We start from the raw sequence: 9,701 nt of genomic DNA, 5'->3' as shown, positions 1-9,701 counted from the left end.
GTGGAGGCCCCATCCCTGGAAGCATTCAAGGCCAGGTTGGACGGGGCTCTGAGCAACCTGATCTGGTTAAAGGTGTCCCTGCTCCTGCAGAGGGGTTGGACCAGATGACCTCTAGGGGTCCCTTCCCACCCAAAACATTCTATGACTGTGATTCTATGAATCTATACATCATAAAGCATGTAATGCGTAGCTGTAATTATGCAGGTGTAAGCATGAAAGTGATAAAATTTCTGTCAGCCTCTGACTAGCCATGGGAATAATTTAGTTGCATACATTAGCCATTCATTTCTTCAGGTGTTCAAAAAGTATGCTCTGTATTGAGAAGCAGCTGTTCCACACCTTGCTAGAAAATAAACCGGACTGAGTGGCAGCCTTGGCTGTAAGGCATGTTTGTGACTGCTTCAGGTCTAAACCTGTCTACAGCTCGTGCTTGACTGACCCATGCAACTGCAAAATTTCCTAGTCCTATTAACAAGTTAGTCCAATTACACCAGTTGCCTGATACTCACTTGCTTCAGCCATTGACAGGAGCCTCCTTTTTGAAACTGGCATGAGTAGGCTTGAGATCAGAAGGTTGTTTCTGCCATGGCATGCTGAAAGAGCAGACAGCTTCAGGGTAGGAAGCATCGTTCTTGCTCTTCTAGGGTGATGAGAAGATCATGCTGTTTACCAGACTGTTTCCATAGATTCCCAGATGTACAGGAGAGAGGAAGTAGGGGATGCATAGTAGCCTCATTTGCAAAAACTTTCTGAAAATGTTCACCAAGTGTAGCTTACTGCCATGCTGTCGTGGAGCTCTGCTCAGGCAATATGCAATCACCTGCAGTATTTAAGGCTGCATTCAGCCTAAATCTGTAAGTCCAAGTAAGTCTGCATCTTTAGCATGGCTGTCAAAATAAGGAAGACCAACCAGAGAGTCTGCATAGTTATGGAAGGTGATTCTTTCCCAGTGCTGGGAACCTCAGTATGTGTGGATGCTCTTTTGTACACAAAGCAAGATATGCCTCAGTCAGCATGAGATGCATTTTGCCATCTGGATGGACATCAGTAGTTATTTTCTTTAATCACTCTGAACATGAAGAGAAAGCAGCACTGTAAATAAAGTCAAATTGAATTTTGTATTTTGGTATAGGTTTATTCATATTATACAGAATAATTGAATCCAAATCCTTTCTTCCTTCTCTACTGAATTATTTTTAGAAGTTTTGAAGTAAATCTGATAGGTCATGCATAGGTTATAAGTATTTCTGAAAATGGGTCTTTTAAAAATTTGACACTTTATGCAGAATAATGAGGCGGTGGGCATTACTGTAAAATTATGAATGTGCATTAGATACCTTAATGATTTTTTTGTTACACGTCTACATGCTTGTCCTTCTCTAGTTTCATTTGAGATCAGAATACCATGGGTTTATGACTAGTATTTTTGACCTTGAATTAACAGGTGCTCTCAGTGTTGTTTGTTTGGGGATTGTTCAAGGTTTAAAAACAGATACTCTGTAAGGCTAGGAAATGGTTCAGATTAACTAAGTGAGGAATGTACAGAAATAGACATGTCCCGGAAAAAATATTCATGGTTGTGAATGTTGCCTAGCCAGGTAAAAAATAGTCTAACTTTGTTTGAAGAAATTATTTCTTGGCCATTTTAACCTATTTTAATTGTGTTGTGGATCTCAGCTTTTATATCAGGAGAGAGGGGCAGGCAAAGAACTGTTAAGAGTGTGAGAGTGAATACAAATAGAATTCTTATAATGGAGAGGAAATGAATGTTAAAGGCAACAGAGAAGATATTATCACCAACTATCCTTAAATGCCCAAATCCTTCTTTGTAGCTTGGTTTTTTTAATGTTTGTTTTGCATTTACATTTCACAGTTCTCAAAAAAATTAAGTGTGACTGAATTGGTATTTCCAGCCTGTTTTCCTTAGCCAGAGGAAATTCAATTAACAGCAAGGACAGAGGAAAAAGATAACAAATAATTATTACCCTTCTTTTTACCTTTTTTTTCATGTAGGTTTAGCTTCAGCAAAACTAGATTTCAGAGAAAGATGTTGGACACTTAAGGAGCTTGTAAATAACATCTCCAGCTGGTTTTACTGATTTTGTGTTAAACAAATTGTGCTTTGCAATTTTACAACTGTAATGGGTTCTTTTTGCTAATTTATGGGAATGATGCTCCCATTTTTGCTTTACACATTTTTAAAGCTGTTATTTATGGTTTAAATATTTTCAACATCAGGACTATGTTTAAGTCTTCATTTTTATAGACTAGCTTTGGTGCCTTAGCATGACATCAGTAATATGCATTCCACTGGCTTTTTGCTTCTGGAAATGAAGTTTGAATGACTTAAAAAATAAACAAAAGAATAGAAAATGAGATCAGGCACAGCATGAAAAAGGAGGAAGCTTTTCTCGAAGCAGGCAAAATGCAGAAAAATGAGAAAATAACAAAAGCCAAATTCCTTGGGCTAAAGGGAAGACATTAAACCCATTTGTACGTAAATGTAATTGCCCCATGACACAAACAATCTGTTGTTAAAGATGCGACAAAAACTACTGGCCTGAAGAAGTATTCCCATGTTTCATCATCCCCTTTTGGATGTTTTCTTTCTCAAGAAGAGTGTGTGCTACTTACATTCTTATATGTGGCATTAAGTATGAAATTGTTCGTTGTCATAAACACCTTAAAATTATGCTTGTGCATAAACTGGACTGAATTCATGGGAGATCTGTGTGGTGATTAAGGATTTCACTGGTGCATTTACAAAACTAAAGACTGCAACCATAATCTTGTCACTTTGCATGCTGGAAAGCAGTATGACTACCATTTTGATTACAGTGGCTGTGGTGCGAGACTTAAATGCTATAGATCAGTGTACTGACAGTCGAGAAGCCTGCATTATGCTAGCTGAGGCTCTTGCTGACACTCTTTATGCTCACATACAGTATTTCTTAATATAGCTGGTGCCATTTGGTCAAGAAGGGGCTACAAAGGAGAAATGGACAAAGTGGTTGCTGCGATTAATAAATGAGTCTGTACTGTATGCACTATAGGGCAAGGGAGGTAGAAAATAACGTGTCAGGCAGGAACAAAGGGAGCACCCAAAGTTTGCAAGTCTGGTCCCGCTGAAAACAGGGACTTCTTGCTACTAGTGCTTTTTGAAGCTTGCCCGTATGACAGAAGCTGACCTGTTAACATGTTGGGAGGAGTTGTCTCTGTATGTATCTCTCCTCTTTCTCCCTTTTCCCCATACCCTGACTTCTATGGGAGGAGAGTCTGAGTGCATGGGCTGGAAATGAAATCCAGTATACTCTGGTATAGTCTGCTAGGTCTTCAGTCTGAATGAGCCTTTAGGAGGGTGTCTGGTTCACAACGGCAACAAGGTTTTTTGTTTGGGGTTTGGTTTTGTTTTGAAGCAAGGAAAGAAATCCTATCAAGTTGTCTGCAAAATGTTTTCAGGCATTTGGGAGTTAATTGGTAACTCGACAAAGTTCTGGGGATTCCTTAGTTCAAGAATCTGAACCGCCAAAAGAATTCACTAAGACCAAGGGAATTTTGCCAGTTCAGGGGATGAAAATTGACTGCAAGTGGCTGCCTTGTGAAGTAATTTTAGCATCAACTGTAGGAGAAAAACAGACTGGACAAAAATACAAGTCCTGGACACTTTTGTATTGATGAGAATTTTGCCAGTACTTACCCAAACCATTCAATTTCTGAGATGATCACCAGCTAATAAAAAAAATGTGCCTCTTAGATAACCTGGTGTTTGCAGAGTAGTGATAGTTTATTTTCAAGAGATACATTTTGATGGTAGTCATAACATAGATATACCACCACTTTCTTTTTCTTTCAGACTGTTACAGTTTAGAATTTATGCCACATAAGGTCTAGAAATTTCTCATGTTGTGTAGGACTTTGTTCTACAGATTATTCCTTAGAATTCCAATATTAATAGCACATTTTCTGAATAGTATATTTTTTGTCTTTATTTCTATCAGTAAGTTCCAGTGGGAAAGCATAACGTAGTGGTATTGGCATACTGCTAATGGCCAAAGAAATTAAGAATAGTGAACTAACCTTAAAAATGTACTTCATATGTTACAGTGGGTAACGCCTTGAGGTGAAATCCTTGTTGCAGTGTCAGTGGGTAGAATTTTTCATCAGTTTAACTTCTGATCCTTTTAAAGGTCTGGTTTTGATGCATGCTTGTTTACCTAGATGCCTGAGGAAGTGATAGTGATACTAAATAGCTTAGGCAGTATTTTGGAAATGTGTTTCTCTAGCGTGGCTGGTGGTATCTGCTTGAGCAACATTACTTAGGAAAGATTAGCTATGTGCATGATGAGCATTATATTTTATTTCATGATATGAGCAGGTTGGCTTTTTGATTTTATTTAGAATTTTATTGAGTGAGACATGGCAAGGAATGATTATTTTGTCACCTGTACTAGGAGAAAAGGAGGGAGGAAGAAAAAGCAATGGATTTAGAAACCAGTCTAAACATCTTATCCCTCCCCCGCCAAAGGAAAAAATGCATACACATTTTATGGAGCCTAAATGTGTTTGCTGGGCAGTAAGTGAGTGTTGTTTTACAGAGAGCACTTCCTAGGCATAAATGTAAGTCATGCACTGAGTCATAGAAACTTGTCACTGTTATGGCAGGGATTCTCAGAGAGAAGGAGTATCACAAGTAGGACAACTGCAATTATGTGGAGAGATTACCCCCCAGCCCCCAGCTTTAGTTTCTTTTTAAATAGGTGTTCTGTGTCTGCCTGAAACAATGACGGCTCATCCTTGTCCTAAATAATCTAGTTTCCTTTTTGTTCACTCATATGCTCAGAGCACCTACATCTGCACAGATTCCTTTCTCTGTAGGGACTTGTTTGCTTTCTGCTTCCTTTCTGCTGAAGACAGACATACCTAGGACCAAAAAGCTGGGATTGATTCTGTTCTGTGCTGCCATGCTATTGAGGATGATCTTGGGGCGGCACTGGATGAAGGAAGGTGAATATGACAAATTTCTGGTTTGCAGGGATGGCAACTGTTTTAGTTGGAGAGTCTGATTATTAAAAGCAGGCAGATTTTGCACTACAGATAAGACCACAACTAAAACAATGTGGAGCTCTATGTATAGTTGGTGTAAAGAGATAAGAGTATGGTTTGAAGTATTTAAGCAAGGACCTAACTTTTTCATTCACTATATAGATTTAGATCCCTAAAATGCTTAATCAATCATTAAACATAAGTCATGTGAATATTTTTCAGTTCTTTGCAGTGGTGGTTGTCATAGTTTGGCTAGTACTGTCCCTAGACATCCCAACTCAGGGGCTCCCAAAGAACAAACGTAAGAGAAAAATGAAAGAAGTATTTAAAAAAATAAAACCAAGAAGCTTAAAACTGTGCTGGCTTCATTCCTTTGCAGGGTGTTTTTTCTGCAACCTTTCTTTCATAATGTTTTGTTTTGTCACTGTTTTGGAATTAACAAGATCTCTGAAGAGAGATCATACAGTGTGCCATCTAGTTGCAGGCGCCTGGTCATGACAAATGTAGAAGATTTTAAGAACAGGTTAAATAAGTTTTATATGAGAATGCATGTCATTTTCCCTGCTCTTGGGCAAGGAGATGCCTTAGGTGACCTCTGAAACTCCTTCCATCTGTCTTCCAGAAGTCTGTGATTTATGGAGTAGTGACTCATTCTTTGTCCCTCCTGGCTGGATATAAAGCTCCTGATCCTTTTCACTTTGCTGTGATTACTACAGTAAATATGACCTTGCCTCACCTCTGCAGGTCTGTGTTCCCTCAAGAGTAGTGGTAGAGCTGACCATTGCATGCTAGGCTTTTACAGAGCACAGTATTATTTGAGAGACATGCAAATGGAAGAAATAGATGAATAATTTAAACACAACTAGCTTACTGGAAATTACCCATTGGCTACTTGAGATTTTCACTAGTAAAGACAAATTTTCATCAGTTTTTACTTCTGTAGTGGAGCATTTTCAGCTGTTCTTAAGTGAGCCTCAAGGAAGTTGTTGTGTCTACATGGCTTAAGCAGAGCTGTGTGAGGGTACTAATTTGGTCTGAGAATCATCTGTGTTAGCCTGGCGTAGCGCTTGAGCTAATAACCCTTCCTCTCATTTGGAGTTAGCTTTTTTATTTCTGCATGGTGACAGACTTATACAGGATTGTGCTGTTCAACTCTGGATCTTGAGATGCCTTTGTATTTTTGGGGTTTAGGCTTATTGATCCTAAACAGCAATATATATAATTTTACACAGATTTATTTATTTGCCCTGTGATGTCTGTCAGTTACCTTGTGGTGTTTTCAGGCTCCCAGAGACTGTGATGATTAATTATATTTAGGAACAAATCTATTTCAAAAGACCACAACATCAGACATATATTTAAAGGTCCATGCTTCCAAGAGCTCTTATCTGTCCCTATGATGTAAATGGTTTTCAATCATAAAAGTTGTTTTGATGAGAATATAAGTTAACTTTGTGAATAAAATCAATGTATTTTTTGCAAGACACAACCAAGAGTTTAACTACTTTTTTAAGGAAAGGACAACTATTGGTCTGGAAGTATTTGTGTGTTCACACTTAGAGCAGATAAATATTTTCCTGGTTTAAGCAGAACAACATATGAAAGTCTGGTAGAATTTTATTTCTAAATGAGCAATTTTTATCTTGTTTTTCTCTGCAATAAACCTCCTGCAACACACTGGACTATTTTTTTTTTAAAAAGAATATCATTAGTCACTATGGAGCCAAATTACCAGTTTGGAATAATTGCCAATTACTCTTTTCTATAAGGAAACTAGACCCAAATGATTAGGAAATTCTATCTCCATAATTCTGAGAAGTGTTTCTAATTCCTAAACTCTGTATACAGCGCAATCAGTCCATTTTCAGAGGAAATGACCTTGTACCACTGGAAAAACAGATTTGCATCTAAAAGATTACATTACAGGAGTAGAATTGTAACAGTCATCATACAAAAAGAATGGCTCTCTACAGGTTGTATTGATGGCTGTCTTGATGGTTTTTGGGATTTGTAATTGACTATTAACAGCAGACCATTGCAATGATCTTTCTGCCAAAATTAATGTCTGCTGATGTGTGAGCTGCATGAAAACCAGCTCTGTGAAACTCACTGTATACGAGACCTCTAATTTCTTTGCTGTTTTAATGCGCAGTGGATTCAGTCCTTGCCTTGCACCCAGTGTCCAGTGAAGATAAGTTGGTACTTCAGTCCACACAAACTTTATTCACATCTTTGACTGCAGCTTGCTAAGTTGTGTATAACTCTGGTAACAGCAGCAACCTTGCCCCTTTCCCCCTGTGACTGCCAAAACTTACCCAAGAATTTCTTAACACCCAGGGAGTTGGCCCAACTGCAGCTCCTTGTGTCAACACTTCTCTGCCAGCTGTACCAAATTTAGGTAGTTTAAAAAGATCTTTGAAAGGTCTGTACCAGCTGTAGGCATACCTTCAGTGACGTTGTAGGCACGCATATCCTTCTTAATGTTGTTTTCTGGTTATGACTGTAAGGTGGCGGAGAGTCAAAATGGTTTTTTTAGGGAGGAGAGACAATGTCTTGTGTAAGCAGGGTTCTCGTTGATGTTGAAAGTGTACACTGATGAATCTAAACCAGTTGCTTTAAAAGCCGGTTATGTTAATTTAAGGTCTATTGCAGATGCTCACAAATGTGGAGGTCAATTCTTACTGCATCACCAATCAGTGGCTGTGGCCCAGCTACATACAGTCTGCTTTTGGTGAGTTAATTCATTTGCTGTTCTTACTGATGATGCCAGAAATGCTAAATAGGCCTTCTAGTTCTACTTATTTTGGCTGTAGAGTATCTTTAGAAGCAGCAGTCTATAATTCTAGATTGCTGCCTATCCCTTCTGCTTTTAGTTTTCCGAGATGACAGATGTGCAGAAATCCCAGGAAAAGGCCTCTACTCGTGCTCTGAGTAACTCAGCTCTTTGTGTGATGTACAGATGGTCTGCTTGCACGTGATCAGTTACTTGCAGGCATTTTATGAAGGCAATGGATCATGCCCGTAATTTGAGGTAAGCATTGTACTCTTAAACCTCCCAGTGTTGAGAGATTTGCATGTAAAGTAAGTAGAACTTGCATTTAACAGTAACCTTAACTAATTTCTATGCTGCTTAACATTTGTGCCAGACATGGCTGTTACTTTCACTGTCCCTTTCAAAAATGTGCCTTTTGGTGTCCTTCTGCATCCTTTTCAAAACAAAGCATGGTTCTGATCTATGTTGTAATATGGAATATCCCTGCCCATCATGGCAGCATCTCCTAATTTTAAGACCCATTGTTATGACTGGATGTAAGATAGGCCATGAAGGTTGAAGAAGCCTACCTGCACTTACAGACGTACATAGGTGTCTTAATAGATCTGTGTCGGTAACAACCTCTGGCAGATGTGCCGAGCTTTGTAGCTAGACATGCAGCTAGAGCACTAAGCCAGGCACTACAACAGATTTACATGTTTTACTTCTGCCTCAGAAACATTTCAGGACAGGAACGAGATGGAACTGAGCTCTAACACAGTTACGTTGCACTGATGCAGGCCAAAAATGTGATTTATATTTACCTTTATCTTGTGTTGAGAGGAGTGCCAGACCACAGTATCAGACAGCTATAAGCATCTCTTTTAATCCCATCCCGCCAACCCTCAGCCTCCCCTATTATTTTTTTTCTCAGTGAAGGAAGTAATGAACCCTCTGAGGAGCCAAATTTTCAATCATTGACTTTCTCTCTCCCCACAAGCAAACCTGGGCTAGCCGATCCATTCATGGAATGCTGTCTTTGTTCTGTGTGCGCCAGGAGTAATTGTTAATGAATTTTCACATTTCATATAGTTTCCCTTCTGAACAAAAGTCTTGGCCTTCACTTTAATCTTTCCCTGTCTTCACATTTATTATTTTTGAGGACACGGACGTAAGCATGTGTCTGTGGGGGTTTTTTTTTTTGTGTTTTTTTTTTTTTTTTTTTTTTCTTAAAGGAAGGGTTGTCAGTTCTTTGTATACTGGCAAAGCTAGTTCTGATGCTGCCAGCAGGAAACAGGAAGGTGAATTGAAAGCTACCTGTTGAGTGTGGGTGATGACTATGAGTTTCTTTTCTAGTTGAAATTTCCCAATGATATTTTGTGTTAAAGATTTTTCTTCAGGTGTGTGATATGGTCAGAATTCGGCGGGCATCATTTGTTAAGAGCTGCTGTTAACCTGTGCTTCTTCTGTCCAGTTTGCAGAAAGCATACACAGTCAAAAGTTGCACTACAGGATAGTCATGTCATTTAAAACAGCATTAACACTCCCTAGTCTATCACAAGTACTTCCCTCTTACCTTCTGAGTGCTTCCACCTTTGCTGTTAGTGCTGTAGATACCTGTAGTTTGCTGTGTAGTGCTTTTAAAATCCAGGATCACTGGTCAATTGGTGGCTACTTAAAAAAATAGCATTTCTAACACTGCTTCTGGTTTTTCAAAAATGCATTCACACCTGATATGTGCACCCTAGTCTCAAGGAATAATATGAATAGGAACTATATAGTCTTTGTTGTGATACTGATTTTTAAAGGAAAATATAATCAGAAGGGAAAACACAAAGAAAGATTAAATAAAAAGGATTTTTTTCAGAAAGTGTTTGTGTGCATACATAGCCTCATCTCCAACCCA

The sequence above is a fragment of the Egretta garzetta genome, unplaced genomic scaffold (genome assembly GCF_000687185.1).
Source record: "Egretta garzetta isolate BGI_Z169 unplaced genomic scaffold, ASM68718v1 scaffold136, whole genome shotgun sequence".
Taxonomy (NCBI): Eukaryota; Metazoa; Chordata; class Aves; order Pelecaniformes; family Ardeidae; genus Egretta; species Egretta garzetta.
The sequence above is the reverse complement of the archived record's forward strand: the minus strand, read 5'-3'. Positions refer to the sequence as shown.